Source organism: Schistocerca gregaria, chromosome 5 (assembly GCF_023897955.1).
Source record: "Schistocerca gregaria isolate iqSchGreg1 chromosome 5, iqSchGreg1.2, whole genome shotgun sequence".
NCBI lineage: Eukaryota > Metazoa > Arthropoda > Insecta > Orthoptera > Acrididae > Schistocerca > Schistocerca gregaria.
This window is the reverse complement of record NC_064924.1, coordinates 244,391,641-244,412,006: the sequence shown is the minus strand read 5'-3', so window position 1 is coordinate 244,412,006 and position 20,366 is coordinate 244,391,641. Positions and strand designations below refer to the sequence as shown.

At 51.5% G+C, this 20,366-nt stretch overlaps 15 non-coding genes across 15 annotated transcripts; all 15 read left to right on the top strand.

Moving 5' to 3' along the window:
• The first annotated feature begins 26 nt into the window (after nt 1-26).
• On the top strand, nt 27-145 carry LOC126273519 (5S ribosomal RNA). Its single transcript, XR_007549369.1, has one exon. It is a non-coding gene; the product is annotated as a 5S ribosomal RNA (ribosomal RNA).
• Nucleotides 146-1,427: 1,282 nt separating this feature from the next.
• LOC126273518 (5S ribosomal RNA) lies at nt 1,428-1,546 on the top strand. Its single transcript, XR_007549368.1, has one exon. It is a non-coding gene; the product is annotated as a 5S ribosomal RNA (ribosomal RNA).
• A 1,282-nt stretch (nt 1,547-2,828) lies between these two features.
• LOC126273517 (5S ribosomal RNA) lies at nt 2,829-2,947 on the top strand. Its single transcript, XR_007549367.1, has one exon. It is a non-coding gene; the product is annotated as a 5S ribosomal RNA (ribosomal RNA).
• Nucleotides 2,948-4,229: 1,282 nt separating this feature from the next.
• LOC126273516 (5S ribosomal RNA) lies at nt 4,230-4,348 on the top strand. The gene has a single exon (XR_007549366.1). It is a non-coding gene; the product is annotated as a 5S ribosomal RNA (ribosomal RNA).
• A 1,282-nt stretch (nt 4,349-5,630) lies between these two features.
• Nucleotides 5,631-5,749, top strand: LOC126273514 (5S ribosomal RNA). Its single transcript, XR_007549364.1, has one exon. It is a non-coding gene; the product is annotated as a 5S ribosomal RNA (ribosomal RNA).
• Nucleotides 5,750-7,031: 1,282 nt separating this feature from the next.
• On the top strand, nt 7,032-7,150 carry LOC126273513 (5S ribosomal RNA). Its single transcript, XR_007549363.1, has one exon. It is a non-coding gene; the product is annotated as a 5S ribosomal RNA (ribosomal RNA).
• Nucleotides 7,151-8,432: 1,282 nt separating this feature from the next.
• Nucleotides 8,433-8,551, top strand: LOC126273512 (5S ribosomal RNA). Its single transcript, XR_007549362.1, has one exon. It is a non-coding gene; the product is annotated as a 5S ribosomal RNA (ribosomal RNA).
• Nucleotides 8,552-9,833: 1,282 nt separating this feature from the next.
• On the top strand, nt 9,834-9,952 carry LOC126273511 (5S ribosomal RNA). The gene has a single exon (XR_007549361.1). It is a non-coding gene; the product is annotated as a 5S ribosomal RNA (ribosomal RNA).
• Nucleotides 9,953-11,234: 1,282 nt separating this feature from the next.
• On the top strand, nt 11,235-11,353 carry LOC126273509 (5S ribosomal RNA). The gene has a single exon (XR_007549360.1). It is a non-coding gene; the product is annotated as a 5S ribosomal RNA (ribosomal RNA).
• Nucleotides 11,354-12,635: 1,282 nt separating this feature from the next.
• Nucleotides 12,636-12,754, top strand: LOC126273508 (5S ribosomal RNA). Its single transcript, XR_007549359.1, has one exon. It is a non-coding gene; the product is annotated as a 5S ribosomal RNA (ribosomal RNA).
• A 1,282-nt stretch (nt 12,755-14,036) lies between these two features.
• On the top strand, nt 14,037-14,155 carry LOC126273507 (5S ribosomal RNA). The gene has a single exon (XR_007549358.1). It is a non-coding gene; the product is annotated as a 5S ribosomal RNA (ribosomal RNA).
• Nucleotides 14,156-15,437: 1,282 nt separating this feature from the next.
• On the top strand, nt 15,438-15,556 carry LOC126273506 (5S ribosomal RNA). Its single transcript, XR_007549357.1, has one exon. It is a non-coding gene; the product is annotated as a 5S ribosomal RNA (ribosomal RNA).
• A 1,282-nt stretch (nt 15,557-16,838) lies between these two features.
• Nucleotides 16,839-16,957, top strand: LOC126273505 (5S ribosomal RNA). Its single transcript, XR_007549356.1, has one exon. It is a non-coding gene; the product is annotated as a 5S ribosomal RNA (ribosomal RNA).
• A 1,272-nt stretch (nt 16,958-18,229) lies between these two features.
• Nucleotides 18,230-18,348, top strand: LOC126273503 (5S ribosomal RNA). Its single transcript, XR_007549355.1, has one exon. It is a non-coding gene; the product is annotated as a 5S ribosomal RNA (ribosomal RNA).
• A 1,272-nt stretch (nt 18,349-19,620) lies between these two features.
• LOC126273501 (5S ribosomal RNA) lies at nt 19,621-19,739 on the top strand. The gene has a single exon (XR_007549353.1). It is a non-coding gene; the product is annotated as a 5S ribosomal RNA (ribosomal RNA).
• Nucleotides 19,740-20,366: the final 627 nt, after the last annotated feature.

Here is a 20,366-nt window from a genome sequence, read left to right as displayed (position 1 = left end):
CTGCCGTGCGGCTACAGTATAACGACGCCAACGGCCATACCATGTTGAATACACCGGTTCTCGTCCGATCACCGAAGTTAAGCAACATCGGGCCCGGTTAGTACTTGGATGGGTGACCGCCTGGGAACACCGGGTGCTGTTGGCTCCCTCTCTTTTTTTAAATTTTACGTCACTACACCTGCCAGCCCTCTTTTCATAAAAACGCTCAGGTGCGACAAAGATGCTTCCACAAGCATTTTAAACTACTGTATTAAACGTAAGATGCGAAATTACAGTAATGAACTCAGTTTGAACAAGAGTGCACGGAGGAAGAGTGCTAGGAACTCGTTGAAAATAACGAAACACTGCGAATCGACAGATGTGCTCTTGAAATGCGTCAGAGCCTACTGTTTAGTAGGAGCGCTAAATTCCAAAAACTAACTACATTAAAAAAAAACCTGTTCCCGTCCGACCACCGAAGATAAGCAACAACGTTAGTATTTGGACCGGCGACCGCCTGGGAACTATGGCTGTCTTCATTTCTTGCTTTCTTGTCATTACCCCTGGCAGCCCTTTTTTCATGCTACCTTTCTCATGTGACAAAGATGCTTCCATACTGATTTTAAACTATCGTAAGATACGATATTAAGGAACTCAGTTTGAAAAGAGTGCGCCAAGGAAGACTTCCAAAGAGTCTCTGGAAATAACAAAACAGTATGAAGTGACAGAAATGTTGTGAAATACGTCAGGGCATATTGTTTTGTAGCAGTGCACAACGGAAAATTTGTAAACAAAAATTTACCTTTCGTCGCTACAAGAGATGGATGCTTTGTCGAACAGCCTGTGTCTAGTGTGCATGTTTTCGCACCTTTCCACGGCACGGCGCAGCACAGAGTTGCTCTGGTAGCTCCGAACGGCCGCACACGGCGCCTCGGACACGCCGGTTCGGCCCGCGCCCATCTCGCAGATGTTTCTCGTGCTTGTGCTGTCATATGGACCGCGACCCGAGCGGCAGCGAGCGGCAGTCGAGCAAAGTCGGGACAAGTCGGGACGGAAGGGGACAGCCGAGAATGCACCGTGCGAATTACGCAAATATCTGGAAGCACGACGCGTGTCAGGCAGGTGAGAACGCTTCCCTCGGTCCAGCAGGACACTGCCACACCCCGCGCAGTCCCCCCGCCGCCGGCCGCGCCCAAGCCCTGCGCCGGATAACAATAATAAGGTGCGTCTCCCGCGAGTGTCGGAGGCCGCACGAATCAAACGAATGACAGCCGGTGCAACGAGCAGCTGTGTTGTGCGTGTGGTCCACGTGGCGGCGCGCCTCACTGCGCGTCGCCTTCGAGGTGGAAGGACGTGCTTTGCGTCAAATGCGCCACCGAAAACGGCGATTGCGTGTGTTGGGAGGAGAGGCGAAGCCTTCTTCTGCCGTGCGGCTACAGTATAACGACGCCAACGGCCATACCATGTTGAATACACCGGTTCTCGTCCGATCACCGAAGTTAAGCAACATCGGGCCCGGTTAGTACTTGGATGGGTGACCGCCTGGGAACACCGGGTGCTGTTGGCTCCCTCTCTTTTTTTAAATTTTACGTCACTACACCTGCCAGCCCTCTTTTCATAAAAACGCTCAGGTGCGACAAAGATGCTTCCACAAGCATTTTAAACTACTGTATTAAACGTAAGATGCGAAATTACAGTAATGAACTCAGTTTGAACAAGAGTGCACGGAGGAAGAGTGCTAGGAACTCGTTGAAAATAACGAAACACTGCGAATCGACAGATGTGCTCTTGAAATGCGTCAGAGCCTACTGTTTAGTAGGAGCGCTAAATTCCAAAAACTAACTACATTAAACAAAAACCTGTTCCCGTCCGACCACCGAAGATAAGCAACAACGTTAGTATTTGGACCGGCGACCGCCTGGGAACTATGGCTGTCTTCATTTCTTGCTTTCTTGTCATTACCCCTGGCAGCCCTTTTTTCATGCTACCTTTCTCATGTGACAAAGATGCTTCCATACTGATTTTAAACTATCGTAAGATACGATATTAAGGAACTCAGTTTGAAAAGAGTGCGCCAAGGAAGACTTCCAAAGAGTCTCTGGAAATAACAAAACAGTATGAAGTGACAGAAATGTTGTGAAATACGTCAGGGCATATTGTTTTGTAGCAGTGCACAACGGAAAATTTGTAAACAAAAATTTACCTTTCGTCGCTACAAGAGATGGATGCTTTGTCGAACAGCCTGTGTCTAGTGTGCATGTTTTCGCACCTTTCCACGGCACGGCGCAGCACAGAGTTGCTCTGGTAGCTCCGAACGGCCGCACACGGCGCCTCGGACACGCCGGTTCGGCCCGCGCCCATCTCGCAGATGTTTCTCGTGCTTGTGCTGTCATATGGACCGCGACCCGAGTGGCAGCGAGCGGCAGTCGAGCAAAGTCGGGACAAGTCGGGACGGAAGGGGACAGCCGAGAATGCACCGTGCGAATTACGCAAATATCTGGAAGCGCGACGCGTGTCAGGCAGGTGAGAACGCTTCCCTCGGTCCAGCAGGACACTGCCACACCCCGCGCAGTCCCCCCGCCGCCGGCCGCGCCCAAGCCCTGCGCCGGATAACAATAATAAGGTGCGTCTCCCGCGAGTGTCGGAGGCCGCACGAATCAAACGAATGACAGCCGGTGCAACGAGCAGCTGTGTTGTGCGTGTGGTCCACGTGGCGGCGCGCCTCACTGCGCGTCGCCTTCGAGGTGGAAGGACGTGCTTTGCGTCAAATGCGCCACCGAAAACGGCGATTGCGTGTGTTGGGAGGAGAGGCGAAGCCTTCTTCTGCCGTGCGGCTACAGTATAACGACGCCAACGGCCATACCATGTTGAATACACCGGTTCTCGTCCGATCACCGAAGTTAAGCAACATCGGGCCCGGTTAGTACTTGGATGGGTGACCGCCTGGGAACACCGGGTGCTGTTGGCTCCCTCTCTTTTTTTAAATTTTACGTCACTACACCTGCCAGCCCTCTTTTCATAAAAACGCTCAGGTGCGACAAAGATGCTTCCACAAGCATTTTAAACTACTGTATTAAACGTAAGATGCGAAATTACAGTAATGAACTCAGTTTGAACAAGAGTGCACGGAGGAAGAGTGCTAGGAACTCGTTGAAAATAACGAAACACTGCGAATCGACAGATGTGCTCTTGAAATGCGTCAGAGCCTACTGTTTAGTAGGAGCGCTAAATTCCAAAAACTAACTACATTAAAAAAAAACCTGTTCCCGTCCGACCACCGAAGATAAGCAACAACGTTAGTATTTGGACCGGCGACCGCCTGGGAACTATGGCTGTCTTCATTTCTTGCTTTCTTGTCATTACCCCTGGCAGCCCTTTTTTCATGCTACCTTTCTCATGTGACAAAGATGCTTCCATACTGATTTTAAACTATCGTAAGATACGATATTAAGGAACTCAGTTTGAAAAGAGTGCGCCAAGGAAGACTTCCAAAGAGTCTCTGGAAATAACAAAACAGTATGAAGTGACAGAAATGTTGTGAAATACGTCAGGGCATATTGTTTTGTAGCAGTGCACAACGGAAAATTTGTAAACAAAAATTTACCTTTCGTCGCTACAAGAGATGGATGCTTTGTCGAACAGCCTGTGTCTAGTGTGCATGTTTTCGCACCTTTCCACGGCACGGCGCAGCACAGAGTTGCTCTGGTAGCTCCGAACGGCCGCACACGGCGCCTCGGACACGCCGGTTCGGCCCGCGCCCATCTCGCAGATGTTTCTCGTGCTTGTGCTGTCATATGGACCGCGACCCGAGCGGCAGCGAGCGGCAGTCGAGCAAAGTCGGGACAAGTCGGGACGGAAGGGGACAGCCGAGAATGCACCGTGCGAATTACGCAAATATCTGGAAGCGCGACGCGTGTCAGGCAGGTGAGAACGCTTCCCTCGGTCCAGCAGGACACTGCCACACCCCGCGCCGTCCCCCCGCCGCCGGCCGCGCCCAAGCCCTGCGCCGGATAACAATAATAAGGTGCGTCTCCCGCGAGTGTCGGAGGCCGCACGAATCAAACGAATGACAGCCGGTGCAACGAGCAGCTGTGTTGTGCGTGTGGTCCACGTGGCGGCGCGCCTCACTGCGCGTCGCCTTCGAGGTGGAAGGACGTGCTTTGCGTCAAATGCGCCACCGAAAACGGCGATTGCGTGTGTTGGGAGGAGAGGCGAAGCCTTCTTCTGCCGTGCGGCTACAGTATAACGACGCCAACGGCCATACCATGTTGAATACACCGGTTCTCGTCCGATCACCGAAGTTAAGCAACATCGGGCCCGGTTAGTACTTGGATGGGTGACCGCCTGGGAACACCGGGTGCTGTTGGCTCCCTCTCTTTTTTTAAATTTTACGTCACTACACCTGCCAGCCCTCTTTTCATAAAAACGCTCAGGTGCGACAAAGATGCTTCCACAAGCATTTTAAACTACTGTATTAAACGTAAGATGCGAAATTACAGTAATGAACTCAGTTTGAACAAGAGTGCACGGAGGAAGAGTGCTAGGAACTCGTTGAAAATAACGAAACACTGCGAATCGACAGATGTGCTCTTGAAATGCGTCAGAGCCTACTGTTTAGTAGGAGCGCTAAATTCCAAAAACTAACTACATTAAACAAAAACCTGTTCCCGTCCGACCACCGAAGATAAGCAACAACGTTAGTATTTGGACCGGCGACCGCCTGGGAACTATGGCTGTCTTCATTTCTTGCTTTCTTGTCATTACCCCTGGCAGCCCTTTTTTCATGCTACCTTTCTCATGTGACAAAGATGCTTCCATACTGATTTTAAACTATCGTAAGATACGATATTAAGGAACTCAGTTTGAAAAGAGTGCGCCAAGGAAGACTTCCAAAGAGTCTCTGGAAATAACAAAACAGTATGAAGTGACAGAAATGTTGTGAAATACGTCAGGGCATATTGTTTTGTAGCAGTGCACAACGGAAAATTTGTAAACAAAAATTTACCTTTCGTCGCTACAAGAGATGGATGCTTTGTCGAACAGCCTGTGTCTAGTGTGCATGTTTTCGCACCTTTCCACGGCACGGCGCAGCACAGAGTTGCTCTGGTAGCTCCGAACGGCCGCACACGGCGCCTCGGACACGCCGGTTCGGCCCGCGCCCATCTCGCAGATGTTTCTCGTGCTTGTGCTGTCATATGGACCGCGACCCGAGTGGCAGCGAGCGGCAGTCGAGCAAAGTCGGGACAAGTCGGGACGGAAGGGGACAGCCGAGAATGCACCGTGCGAATTACGCAAATATCTGGAAGCGCGACGCGTGTCAGGCAGGTGAGAACGCTTCCCTCGGTCCAGCAGGACACTGCCACACCCCGCGCAGTCCCCCCGCCGCCGGCCGCGCCCAAGCCCTGCGCCGGATAACAATAATAAGGTGCGTCTCCCGCGAGTGTCGGAGGCCGCACGAATCAAACGAATGACAGCCGGTGCAACGAGCAGCTGTGTTGTGCGTGTGGTCCACGTGGCGGCGCGCCTCACTGCGCGTCGCCTTCGAGGTGGAAGGACGTGCTTTGCGTCAAATGCGCCACCGAAAACGGCGATTGCGTGTGTTGGGAGGAGAGGCGAAGCCTTCTTCTGCCGTGCGGCTACAGTATAACGACGCCAACGGCCATACCATGTTGAATACACCGGTTCTCGTCCGATCACCGAAGTTAAGCAACATCGGGCCCGGTTAGTACTTGGATGGGTGACCGCCTGGGAACACCGGGTGCTGTTGGCTCCCTCTCTTTTTTTAAATTTTACGTCACTACACCTGCCAGCCCTCTTTTCATAAAAACGCTCAGGTGCGACAAAGATGCTTCCACAAGCATTTTAAACTACTGTATTAAACGTAAGATGCGAAATTACAGTAATGAACTCAGTTTGAACAAGAGTGCACGGAGGAAGAGTGCTAGGAACTCGTTGAAAATAACGAAACACTGCGAATCGACAGATGTGCTCTTGAAATGCGTCAGAGCCTACTGTTTAGTAGGAGCGCTAAATTCCAAAAACTAACTACATTAAAAAAAAACCTGTTCCCGTCCGACCACCGAAGATAAGCAACAACGTTAGTATTTGGACCGGCGACCGCCTGGGAACTATGGCTGTCTTCATTTCTTGCTTTCTTGTCATTACCCCTGGCAGCCCTTTTTTCATGCTACCTTTCTCATGTGACAAAGATGCTTCCATACTGATTTTAAACTATCGTAAGATACGATATTAAGGAACTCAGTTTGAAAAGAGTGCGCCAAGGAAGACTTCCAAAGAGTCTCTGGAAATAACAAAACAGTATGAAGTGACAGAAATGTTGTGAAATACGTCAGGGCATATTGTTTTGTAGCAGTGCACAACGGAAAATTTGTAAACAAAAATTTACCTTTCGTCGCTACAAGAGATGGATGCTTTGTCGAACAGCCTGTGTCTAGTGTGCATGTTTTCGCACCTTTCCACGGCACGGCGCAGCACAGAGTTGCTCTGGTAGCTCCGAACGGCCGCACACGGCGCCTCGGACACGCCGGTTCGGCCCGCGCCCATCTCGCAGATGTTTCTCGTGCTTGTGCTGTCATATGGACCGCGACCCGAGCGGCAGCGAGCGGCAGTCGAGCAAAGTCGGGACAAGTCGGGACGGAAGGGGACAGCCGAGAATGCACCGTGCGAATTACGCAAATATCTGGAAGCGCGACGCGTGTCAGGCAGGTGAGAACGCTTCCCTCGGTCCAGCAGGACACTGCCACACCCCGCGCAGTCCCCCCGCCGCCGGCCGCGCCCAAGCCCTGCGCCGGATAACAATAATAAGGTGCGTCTCCCGCGAGTGTCGGAGGCCGCACGAATCAAACGAATGACAGCCGGTGCAACGAGCAGCTGTGTTGTGCGTGTGGTCCACGTGGCGGCGCGCCTCACTGCGCGTCGCCTTCGAGGTGGAAGGACGTGCTTTGCGTCAAATGCGCCACCGAAAACGGCGATTGCGTGTGTTGGGAGGAGAGGCGAAGCCTTCTTCTGCCGTGCGGCTACAGTATAACGACGCCAACGGCCATACCATGTTGAATACACCGGTTCTCGTCCGATCACCGAAGTTAAGCAACATCGGGCCCGGTTAGTACTTGGATGGGTGACCGCCTGGGAACACCGGGTGCTGTTGGCTCCCTCTCTTTTTTTAAATTTTACGTCACTACACCTGCCAGCCCTCTTTTCATAAAAACGCTCAGGTGCGACAAAGATGCTTCCACAAGCATTTTAAACTACTGTATTAAACGTAAGATGCGAAATTACAGTAATGAACTCAGTTTGAACAAGAGTGCACGGAGGAAGAGTGCTAGGAACTCGTTGAAAATAACGAAACACTGCGAATCGACAGATGTGCTCTTGAAATGCGTCAGAGCCTACTGTTTAGTAGGAGCGCTAAATTCCAAAAACTAACTACATTAAACAAAAACCTGTTCCCGTCCGACCACCGAAGATAAGCAACAACGTTAGTATTTGGACCGGCGACCGCCTGGGAACTATGGCTGTCTTCATTTCTTGCTTTCTTGTCATTACCCCTGGCAGCCCTTTTTTCATGCTACCTTTCTCATGTGACAAAGATGCTTCCATACTGATTTTAAACTATCGTAAGATACGATATTAAGGAACTCAGTTTGAAAAGAGTGCGCCAAGGAAGACTTCCAAAGAGTCTCTGGAAATAACAAAACAGTATGAAGTGACAGAAATGTTGTGAAATACGTCAGGGCATATTGTTTTGTAGCAGTGCACAACGGAAAATTTGTAAACAAAAATTTACCTTTCGTCGCTACAAGAGATGGATGCTTTGTCGAACAGCCTGTGTCTAGTGTGCATGTTTTCGCACCTTTCCACGGCACGGCGCAGCACAGAGTTGCTCTGGTAGCTCCGAACGGCCGCACACGGCGCCTCGGACACGCCGGTTCGGCCCGCGCCCATCTCGCAGATGTTTCTCGTGCTTGTGCTGTCATATGGACCGCGACCCGAGTGGCAGCGAGCGGCAGTCGAGCAAAGTCGGGACAAGTCGGGACGGAAGGGGACAGCCGAGAATGCACCGTGCGAATTACGCAAATATCTGGAAGCGCGACGCGTGTCAGGCAGGTGAGAACGCTTCCCTCGGTCCAGCAGGACACTGCCACACCCCGCGCAGTCCCCCCGCCGCCGGCCGCGCCCAAGCCCTGCGCCGGATAACAATAATAAGGTGCGTCTCCCGCGAGTGTCGGAGGCCGCACGAATCAAACGAATGACAGCCGGTGCAACGAGCAGCTGTGTTGTGCGTGTGGTCCACGTGGCGGCGCGCCTCACTGCGCGTCGCCTTCGAGGTGGAAGGACGTGCTTTGCGTCAAATGCGCCACCGAAAACGGCGATTGCGTGTGTTGGGAGGAGAGGCGAAGCCTTCTTCTGCCGTGCGGCTACAGTATAACGACGCCAACGGCCATACCATGTTGAATACACCGGTTCTCGTCCGATCACCGAAGTTAAGCAACATCGGGCCCGGTTAGTACTTGGATGGGTGACCGCCTGGGAACACCGGGTGCTGTTGGCTCCCTCTCTTTTTTTAAATTTTACGTCACTACACCTGCCAGCCCTCTTTTCATAAAAACGCTCAGGTGCGACAAAGATGCTTCCACAAGCATTTTAAACTACTGTATTAAACGTAAGATGCGAAATTACAGTAATGAACTCAGTTTGAACAAGAGTGCACGGAGGAAGAGTGCTAGGAACTCGTTGAAAATAACGAAACACTGCGAATCGACAGATGTGCTCTTGAAATGCGTCAGAGCCTACTGTTTAGTAGGAGCGCTAAATTCCAAAAACTAACTACATTAAAAAAAAACCTGTTCCCGTCCGACCACCGAAGATAAGCAACAACGTTAGTATTTGGACCGGCGACCGCCTGGGAACTATGGCTGTCTTCATTTCTTGCTTTCTTGTCATTACCCCTGGCAGCCCTTTTTTCATGCTACCTTTCTCATGTGACAAAGATGCTTCCATACTGATTTTAAACTATCGTAAGATACGATATTAAGGAACTCAGTTTGAAAAGAGTGCGCCAAGGAAGACTTCCAAAGAGTCTCTGGAAATAACAAAACAGTATGAAGTGACAGAAATGTTGTGAAATACGTCAGGGCATATTGTTTTGTAGCAGTGCACAACGGAAAATTTGTAAACAAAAATTTACCTTTCGTCGCTACAAGAGATGGATGCTTTGTCGAACAGCCTGTGTCTAGTGTGCATGTTTTCGCACCTTTCCACGGCACGGCGCAGCACAGAGTTGCTCTGGTAGCTCCGAACGGCCGCACACGGCGCCTCGGACACGCCGGTTCGGCCCGCGCCCATCTCGCAGATGTTTCTCGTGCTTGTGCTGTCATATGGACCGCGACCCGAGCGGCAGCGAGCGGCAGTCGAGCAAAGTCGGGACAAGTCGGGACGGAAGGGGACAGCCGAGAATGCACCGTGCGAATTACGCAAATATCTGGAAGCGCGACGCGTGTCAGGCAGGTGAGAACGCTTCCCTCGGTCCAGCAGGACACTGCCACACCCCGCGCAGTCCCCCCGCCGCCGGCCGCGCCCAAGCCCTGCGCCGGATAACAATAATAAGGTGCGTCTCCCGCGAGTGTCGGAGGCCGCACGAATCAAACGAATGACAGCCGGTGCAACGAGCAGCTGTGTTGTGCGTGTGGTCCACGTGGCGGCGCGCCTCACTGCGCGTCGCCTTCGAGGTGGAAGGACGTGCTTTGCGTCAAATGCGCCACCGAAAACGGCGATTGCGTGTGTTGGGAGGAGAGGCGAAGCCTTCTTCTGCCGTGCGGCTACAGTATAACGACGCCAACGGCCATACCATGTTGAATACACCGGTTCTCGTCCGATCACCGAAGTTAAGCAACATCGGGCCCGGTTAGTACTTGGATGGGTGACCGCCTGGGAACACCGGGTGCTGTTGGCTCCCTCTCTTTTTTTAAATTTTACGTCACTACACCTGCCAGCCCTCTTTTCATAAAAACGCTCAGGTGCGACAAAGATGCTTCCACAAGCATTTTAAACTACTGTATTAAACGTAAGATGCGAAATTACAGTAATGAACTCAGTTTGAACAAGAGTGCACGGAGGAAGAGTGCTAGGAACTCGTTGAAAATAACGAAACACTGCGAATCGACAGATGTGCTCTTGAAATGCGTCAGAGCCTACTGTTTAGTAGGAGCGCTAAATTCCAAAAACTAACTACATTAAACAAAAACCTGTTCCCGTCCGACCACCGAAGATAAGCAACAACGTTAGTATTTGGACCGGCGACCGCCTGGGAACTATGGCTGTCTTCATTTCTTGCTTTCTTGTCATTACCCCTGGCAGCCCTTTTTTCATGCTACCTTTCTCATGTGACAAAGATGCTTCCATACTGATTTTAAACTATCGTAAGATACGATATTAAGGAACTCAGTTTGAAAAGAGTGCGCCAAGGAAGACTTCCAAAGAGTCTCTGGAAATAACAAAACAGTATGAAGTGACAGAAATGTTGTGAAATACGTCAGGGCATATTGTTTTGTAGCAGTGCACAACGGAAAATTTGTAAACAAAAATTTACCTTTCGTCGCTACAAGAGATGGATGCTTTGTCGAACAGCCTGTGTCTAGTGTGCATGTTTTCGCACCTTTCCACGGCACGGCGCAGCACAGAGTTGCTCTGGTAGCTCCGAACGGCCGCACACGGCGCCTCGGACACGCCGGTTCGGCCCGCGCCCATCTCGCAGATGTTTCTCGTGCTTGTGCTGTCATATGGACCGCGACCCGAGCGGCAGCGAGCGGCAGTCGAGCAAAGTCGGGACAAGTCGGGACGGAAGGGGACAGCCGAGAATGCACCGTGCGAATTACGCAAATATCTGGAAGCGCGACGCGTGTCAGGCAGGTGAGAACGCTTCCCTCGGTCCAGCAGGACACTGCCACACCCCGCGCAGTCCCCCCGCCGCCGGCCGCGCCCAAGCCCTGCGCCGGATAACAATAATAAGGTGCGTCTCCCGCGAGTGTCGGAGGCCGCACGAATCAAACGAATGACAGCCGGTGCAACGAGCAGCTGTGTTGTGCGTGTGGTCCACGTGGCGGCGCGCCTCACTGCGCGTCGCCTTCGAGGTGGAAGGACGTGCTTTGCGTCAAATGCGCCACCGAAAACGGCGATTGCGTGTGTTGGGAGGAGAGGCGAAGCCTTCTTCTGCCGTGCGGCTACAGTATAACGACGCCAACGGCCATACCATGTTGAATACACCGGTTCTCGTCCGATCACCGAAGTTAAGCAACATCGGGCCCGGTTAGTACTTGGATGGGTGACCGCCTGGGAACACCGGGTGCTGTTGGCTCCCTCTCTTTTTTTAAATTTTACGTCACTACACCTGCCAGCCCTCTTTTCATAAAAACGCTCAGGTGCGACAAAGATGCTTCCACAAGCATTTTAAACTACTGTATTAAACGTAAGATGCGAAATTACAGTAATGAACTCAGTTTGAACAAGAGTGCACGGAGGAAGAGTGCTAGGAACTCGTTGAAAATAACGAAACACTGCGAATCGACAGATGTGCTCTTGAAATGCGTCAGAGCCTACTGTTTAGTAGGAGCGCTAAATTCCAAAAACTAACTACATTAAACAAAAACCTGTTCCCGTCCGACCACCGAAGATAAGCAACAACGTTAGTATTTGGACCGGCGACCGCCTGGGAACTATGGCTGTCTTCATTTCTTGCTTTCTTGTCATTACCCCTGGCAGCCCTTTTTTCATGCTACCTTTCTCATGTGACAAAGATGCTTCCATACTGATTTTAAACTATCGTAAGATACGATATTAAGGAACTCAGTTTGAAAAGAGTGCGCCAAGGAAGACTTCCAAAGAGTCTCTGGAAATAACAAAACAGTATGAAGTGACAGAAATGTTGTGAAATACGTCAGGGCATATTGTTTTGTAGCAGTGCACAACGGAAAATTTGTAAACAAAAATTTACCTTTCGTCGCTACAAGAGATGGATGCTTTGTCGAACAGCCTGTGTCTAGTGTGCATGTTTTCGCACCTTTCCACGGCACGGCGCAGCACAGAGTTGCTCTGGTAGCTCCGAACGGCCGCACACGGCGCCTCGGACACGCCGGTTCGGCCCGCGCCCATCTCGCAGATGTTTCTCGTGCTTGTGCTGTCATATGGACCGCGACCCGAGCGGCAGCGAGCGGCAGTCGAGCAAAGTCGGGACAAGTCGGGACGGAAGGGGACAGCCGAGAATGCACCGTGCGAATTACGCAAATATCTGGAAGCGCGACGCGTGTCAGGCAGGTGAGAACGCTTCCCTCGGTCCAGCAGGACACTGCCACACCCCGCGCAGTCCCCCCGCCGCCGGCCGCGCCCAAGCCCTGCGCCGGATAACAATAATAAGGTGCGTCTCCCGCGAGTGTCGGAGGCCGCACGAATCAAACGAATGACAGCCGGTGCAACGAGCAGCTGTGTTGTGCGTGTGGTCCACGTGGCGGCGCGCCTCACTGCGCGTCGCCTTCGAGGTGGAAGGACGTGCTTTGCGTCAAATGCGCCACCGAAAACGGCGATTGCGTGTGTTGGGAGGAGAGGCGAAGCCTTCTTCTGCCGTGCGGCTACAGTATAACGACGCCAACGGCCATACCATGTTGAATACACCGGTTCTCGTCCGATCACCGAAGTTAAGCAACATCGGGCCCGGTTAGTACTTGGATGGGTGACCGCCTGGGAACACCGGGTGCTGTTGGCTCCCTCTCTTTTTTTAAATTTTACGTCACTACACCTGCCAGCCCTCTTTTCATAAAAACGCTCAGGTGCGACAAAGATGCTTCCACAAGCATTTTAAACTACTGTATTAAACGTAAGATGCGAAATTACAGTAATGAACTCAGTTTGAACAAGAGTGCACGGAGGAAGAGTGCTAGGAACTCGTTGAAAATAACGAAACACTGCGAATCGACAGATGTGCTCTTGAAATGCGTCAGAGCCTACTGTTTAGTAGGAGCGCTAAATTCCAAAAACTAACTACATTAAAAAAAAACCTGTTCCCGTCCGACCACCGAAGATAAGCAACAACGTTAGTATTTGGACCGGCGACCGCCTGGGAACTATGGCTGTCTTCATTTCTTGCTTTCTTGTCATTACCCCTGGCAGCCCTTTTTTCATGCTACCTTTCTCATGTGACAAAGATGCTTCCATACTGATTTTAAACTATCGTAAGATACGATATTAAGGAACTCAGTTTGAAAAGAGTGCGCCAAGGAAGACTTCCAAAGAGTCTCTGGAAATAACAAAACAGTATGAAGTGACAGAAATGTTGTGAAATACGTCAGGGCATATTGTTTTGTAGCAGTGCACAACGGAAAATTTGTAAACAAAAATTTACCTTTCGTCGCTACAAGAGATGGATGCTTTGTCGAACAGCCTGTGTCTAGTGTGCATGTTTTCGCACCTTTCCACGGCACGGCGCAGCACAGAGTTGCTCTGGTAGCTCCGAACGGCCGCACACGGCGCCTCGGACACGCCGGTTCGGCCCGCGCCCATCTCGCAGATGTTTCTCGTGCTTGTGCTGTCATATGGACCGCGACCCGAGCGGCAGCGAGCGGCAGTCGAGCAAAGTCGGGACAAGTCGGGACGGAAGGGGACAGCCGAGAATGCACCGTGCGAATTACGCAAATATCTGGAAGCGCGACGCGTGTCAGGCAGGTGAGAACGCTTCCCTCGGTCCAGCAGGACACTGCCACACCCCGCGCAGTCCCCCCGCCGCCGGCCGCGCCCAAGCCCTGCGCCGGATAACAATAATAAGGTGCGTCTCCCGCGAGTGTCGGAGGCCGCACGAATCAAACGAATGACAGCCGGTGCAACGAGCAGCTGTGTTGTGCGTGTGGTCCACGTGGCGGCGCGCCTCACTGCGCGTCGCCTTCGAGGTGGAAGGACGTGCTTTGCGTCAAATGCGCCACCGAAAACGGCGATTGCGTGTGTTGGGAGGAGAGGCGAAGCCTTCTTCTGCCGTGCGGCTACAGTATAACGACGCCAACGGCCATACCATGTTGAATACACCGGTTCTCGTCCGATCACCGAAGTTAAGCAACATCGGGCCCGGTTAGTACTTGGATGGGTGACCGCCTGGGAACACCGGGTGCTGTTGGCTCCCTCTCTTTTTTTAAATTTTACGTCACTACACCTGCCAGCCCTCTTTTCATAAAAACGCTCAGGTGCGACAAAGATGCTTCCACAAGCATTTTAAACTACTGTATTAAACGTAAGATGCGAAATTACAGTAATGAACTCAGTTTGAACAAGAGTGCACGGAGGAAGAGTGCTAGGAACTCGTTGAAAATAACGAAACACTGCGAATCGACAGATGTGCTCTTGAAATGCGTCAGAGCCTACTGTTTAGTAGGAGCGCTAAATTCCAAAAACTAACTACATTAAAAAAAAACCTGTTCCCGTCCGACCACCGAAGATAAGCAACAACGTTAGTATTTGGACCGGCGACCGCCTGGGAACTATGGCTGTCTTCATTTCTTGCTTTCTTGTCATTACCCCTGGCAGCCCTTTTTTCATGCTACCTTTCTCATGTGACAAAGATGCTTCCATACTGATTTTAAACTATCGTAAGATACGATATTAAGGAACTCAGTTTGAAAAGAGTGCGCCAAGGAAGACTTCCAAAGAGTCTCTGGAAATAACAAAACAGTATGAAGTGACAGAAATGTTGTGAAATACGTCAGGGCATATTGTTTTGTAGCAGTGCACAACGGAAAATTTGTAAACAAAAATTTACCTTTCGTCGCTACAAGAGATGGATGCTTTGTCGAACAGCCTGTGTCTAGTGTGCATGTTTTCGCACCTTTCCACGGCACGGCGCAGCACAGAGTTGCTCTGGTAGCTCCGAACGGCCGCACACGGCGCCTCGGACACGCCGGTTCGGCCCGCGCCCATCTCGCAGATGTTTCTCGTGCTTGTGCTGTCATATGGACCGCGACCCGAGCGGCAGCGAGCGGCAGTCGAGCAAAGTCGGGACAAGTCGGGACGGAAGGGGACAGCCGAGAATGCACCGTGCGAATTACGCAAATATCTGGAAGCGCGACGCGTGTCAGGCAGGTGAGAACGCTTCCCTCGGTCCAGCAGGACACTGCCACACCCCGCGCAGTCCCCCCGCCGCCGGCCGCGCCCAAGCCCTGCGCCGGATAACAATAATAAGGTGCGTCTCCCGCGAGTGTCGGAGGCCGCACGAATCAAACGAATGACAGCCGGTGCAACGAGCAGCTGTGTTGTGCGTGTGGTCCACGTGGCGGCGCGCCTCACTGCGCGTCGCCTTCGAGGTGGAAGGACGTGCTTTGCGTCAAATGCGCCACCGAAAACGGCGATTGCGTGTGTTGGGAGGAGAGGCGAAGCCTTCTTCTGCCGTGCGGCTACAGTATAACGACGCCAACGGCCATACCATGTTGAATACACCGGTTCTCGTCCGATCACCGAAGTTAAGCAACATCGGGCCCGGTTAGTACTTGGATGGGTGACCGCCTGGGAACACCGGGTGCTGTTGGCTCCCTCTCTTTTTTTAAATTTTACGTCACTACACCTGCCAGCCCTCTTTTCATAAAAACGCTCAGGTGCGACAAAGATGCTTCCACAAGCATTTTAAACTACTGTATTAAACGTAAGATGCGAAATTACAGTAATGAACTCAGTTTGAACAAGAGTGCACGGAGGAAGAGTGCTAGGAACTCGTTGAAAATAACGAAACACTGCGAATCGACAGATGTGCTCTTGAAATGCGTCAGAGCCTACTGTTTAGTAGGAGCGCTAAATTCCAAAAACTAACTACATTAAAAAAAAACCTGTTCCCGTCCGACCACCGAAGATAAGCAACAACGTTAGTATTTGGACCGGCGACCGCCTGGGAACTATGGCTGTCTTCATTTCTTGCTTTCTTGTCATTACCCCTGGCAGCCCTTTTTTCATGCTACCTTTCTCATGTGACAAAGATGCTTCCATACTGATTTTAAACTATCGTAAGATACGATATTAAGGAACTCAGTTTGAAAAGAGTGCGCCAAGGAAGACTTCCAAAGAGTCTCTGGAAATAACAAAACAGTATGAAGTGACAGAAATGTTGTGAAATACGTCAGGGCATATTGTTTTGTAGCAGTGCACAACGGAAAATTTGTAAACAAAAATTTACCTTTCGTCGCTACAAGAGATGGATGCTTTGTCGAACAGCCTGTGTCTAGTGTGCATGTTTTCGCACCTTTCCACGGCACGGCGCAGCACAGAGTTGCTCTGGTAGCTCCGAACGGCCGCACACGGCGCCTCGGACACGCCGGTTCGGCCCGCGCCCATCTCGCAGATGTTTCTCGTGCTTGTGCTGTCATATGGACCGCGACCCGAGCGGCAGCGAGCGGCAGTCGAGCAAAGTCGGGACAAGTCGGGACGGAAGGGGACAGCCGAGAATGCACCGTGCGAATTACGCAAATATCTGGAAGCGCGACGCGTGTCAGGCAGGTGAGAACGCTTCCCTCGGTCCAGCAGGACACTGCCACACCCCGCGCAGTCCCCCCGCCGCCGGCCGCGCCCAAGCCCTGCGCCGGATAACAATAATAAGGTGCGTCTCCCGCGAGTGTCGGAGGCCGCACGAATCAAACGAATGACAGCCGGTGCAACGAGCAGCTGTGTTGTGCGTGTGGTCCACGTGGCGGCGCGCCTCACTGCGCGTCGCCTTCGAGGTGGAAGGACGTGCTTTGCGTCAAATGCGCCACCGAAAACGGCGATTGCGTGTGTTGGGAGGAGAGGCGAAGCCTTCTTCTGCCGTGCGGCTACAGTATAACGACGCCAACGGCCATACCATGTTGAATACACCGGTTCTCGTCCGATCACCGAAGTTAAGCAACATCGGGCCCGGTTAGTACTTGGATGGGTGACCGCCTGGGAACACCGGGTGCTGTTGGCTCCCTCTCTTTTTTTAAATTTTACGTCACTACACCTGCCAGCCCTCTTTTCATAAAAACGCTCAGGTGCGACAAAGATGCTTCCACAAGCATTTTAAACTACTGTATTAAACGTAAGATGCGAAATTACAGTAATGAACTCAGTTTGAACAAGAGTGCACGGAGGAAGAGTGCTAGGAACTCGTTGAAAATAACGAAACACTGCGAATCGACAGATGTGCTCTTGAAATGCGTCAGAGCCTACTGTTTAGTAGGAGCGCTAAATTCCAAAAACTAACTACATTAAAAAAAAACCTGTTCCCGTCCGACCACCGAAGATAAGCAACAACGTTAGTATTTGGACCGGCGACCGCCTGGGAACTATGGCTGTCTTCATTTCTTGCTTTCTTGTCATTACCCCTGGCAGCCCTTTTTTCATGCTACCTTTCTCATGTGACAAAGATGCTTCCATACTGATTTTAAACTATCGTAAGATACGATATTAAGGAACTCAGTTTGAAAAGAGTGCGCCAAGGAAGACTTCCAAAGAGTCTCTGGAAATAACAAAACAGTATGAAGTGACAGAAATGTTGTGAAATACGTCAGGGCATATTGTTTTGTAGCAGTGCACAACGGAAAATTTGTAAACAAAAATTTACCTTTCGTCGCTACAAGAGATGGATGCTTTGTCGAACAGCCTGTGTCTAGTGTGCATGTTTTCGCACCTTTCCACGGCACGGCGCAGCACAGAGTTGCTCTGGTAGCTCCGAACGGCCGCACACGGCGCCTCGGACACGCCGGTTCGGCCCGCGCCCATCTCGCAGATGTTTCTCGTGCTTGTGCTGTCATATGGACCGCGACCCGAGCGGCAGTCGAGCAAAGTCGGGACAAGTCGGGACGGAAGGGGACAGCCGAGAATGCACCGTGCGAATTACGCAAATATCTGGAAGCGCGACGCGTGTCAGGCAGGTGAGAACGCTTCCCTCGGTCCAGCAGGACACTGCCACACCCCGCGCAGTCCCCCCGCCGCCGGCCGCGCCCAAGCCCTGCGCCGGATAACAATAATAAGGTGCGTCTCCCGCGAGTGTCGGAGGCCGCACGAATCAAACGAATGACAGCCGGTGCAACGAGCAGCTGTGTTGTGCGTGTGGTCCACGTGGCGGCGCGCCTCACTGCGCGTCGCCTTCGAGGTGGAAGGACGTGCTTTGCGTCAAATGCGCCACCGAAAACGGCGATTGCGTGTGTTGGGAGGAGAGGCGAAGCCTTCTTCTGCCGTGCGGCTACAGTATAACGACGCCAACGGCCATACCATGTTGAATACACCGGTTCTCGTCCGATCACCGAAGTTAAGCAACATCGGGCCCGGTTAGTACTTGGATGGGTGACCGCCTGGGAACACCGGGTGCTGTTGGCTCCCTCTCTTTTTTTAAATTTTACGTCACTACACCTGCCAGCCCTCTTTTCATAAAAACGCTCAGGTGCGACAAAGATGCTTCCACAAGCATTTTAAACTACTGTATTAAACGTAAGATGCGAAATTACAGTAATGAACTCAGTTTGAACAAGAGTGCACGGAGGAAGAGTGCTAGGAACTCGTTGAAAATAACGAAACACTGCGAATCGACAGATGTGCTCTTGAAATGCGTCAGAGCCTACTGTTTAGTAGGAGCGCTAAATTCCAAAAACTAACTACATTAAAAAAAAACCTGTTCCCGTCCGACCACCGAAGATAAGCAACAACGTTAGTATTTGGACCGGCGACCGCCTGGGAACTATGGCTGTCTTCATTTCTTGCTTTCTTGTCATTACCCCTGGCAGCCCTTTTTTCATGCTACCTTTCTCATGTGACAAAGATGCTTCCATACTGATTTTAAACTATCGTAAGATACGATATTAAGGAACTCAGTTTGAAAAGAGTGCGCCAAGGAAGACTTCCAAAGAGTCTCTGGAAATAACAAAACAGTATGAAGTGACAGAAATGTTGTGAAATACGTCAGGGCATATTGTTTTGTAGCAGTGCACAACGGAAAATTTGTAAACAAAAATTTACCTTTCGTCGCTACAAGAGATGGATGCTTTGTCGAACAGCCTGTGTCTAGTGTGCATGTTTTCGCACCTTTCCACGGCACGGCGCAGCACAGAGTTGCTCTGGTAGCTCCGAACGGCCGCACACGGCGCCTCGGACACGCCGGTTCGGCCCGCGCCCATCTCGCAGATGTTTCTCGTGCTTGTGCTGTCATATGGACCGCGACCCGAGCGGCAGTCGAGCAAAGTCGGGACAAGTCGGGACGGAAGGGGACAGCCGAGAATGCACCGTGCGAATTACGCAAATATCTGGAAGCGCGACGCGTGTCAGGCAGGTGAGAACGCTTCCCTCGGTCCAGCAGGACACTGCCACACCCCGCGCAGTCCCCCCGCCGCCGGCCGCGCCCAAGCCCTGCGCCGGATAACAATAATAAGGTGCGTCTCCCGCGAGTGTCGGAGGCCGCACGAATCAAACGAATGACAGCCGGTGCAACGAGCAGCTGTGTTGTGCGTGTGGTCCACGTGGCGGCGCGCCTCACTGCGCGTCGCCTTCGAGGTGGAAGGACGTGCTTTGCGTCAAATGCGCCACCGAAAACGGCGATTGCGTGTGTTGGGAGGAGAGGCGAAGCCTTCTTCTGCCGTGCGGCTACAGTATAACGACGCCAACGGCCATACCATGTTGAATACACCGGTTCTCGTCCGATCACCGAAGTTAAGCAACATCGGGCCCGGTTAGTACTTGGATGGGTGACCGCCTGGGAACACCGGGTGCTGTTGGCTCCCTCTCTTTTTTTAAATTTTACGTCACTACACCTGCCAGCCCTCTTTTCATAAAAACGCTCAGGTGCGACAAAGATGCTTCCACAAGCATTTTAAACTACTGTATTAAACGTAAGATGCGAAATTACAGTAATGAACTCAGTTTGAACAAGAGTGCACGGAGGAAGAGTGCTAGGAACTCGTTGAAAATAACGAAACACTGCGAATCGACAGATGTGCTCTTGAAATGCGTCAGAGCCTACTGTTTAGTAGGAGCGCTAAATTCCAAAAACTAACTACATTAAAAAAAAACCTGTTCCCGTCCGACCACCGAAGATAAGCAACAACGTTAGTATTTGGACCGGCGACCGCCTGGGAACTATGGCTGTCTTCATTTCTTGCTTTCTTGTCATTACCCCTGGCAGCCCTTTTTTCATGCTACCTTTCTCATGTGACAAAGATGCTTCCATACTGATTTTAAACTATCGTAAGATACGATATTAAGGAACTCAGTTTGAAAAGAGTGCGCCAAGGAAGACTTCCAAAGAGTCTCTGGAAATAACAAAACAGTATGAAGTGACAGAAATGTTGTGAAATACGTCAGGGCATATTGTTTTGTAGCAGTGCACAACGGAAAATTTGTAAACA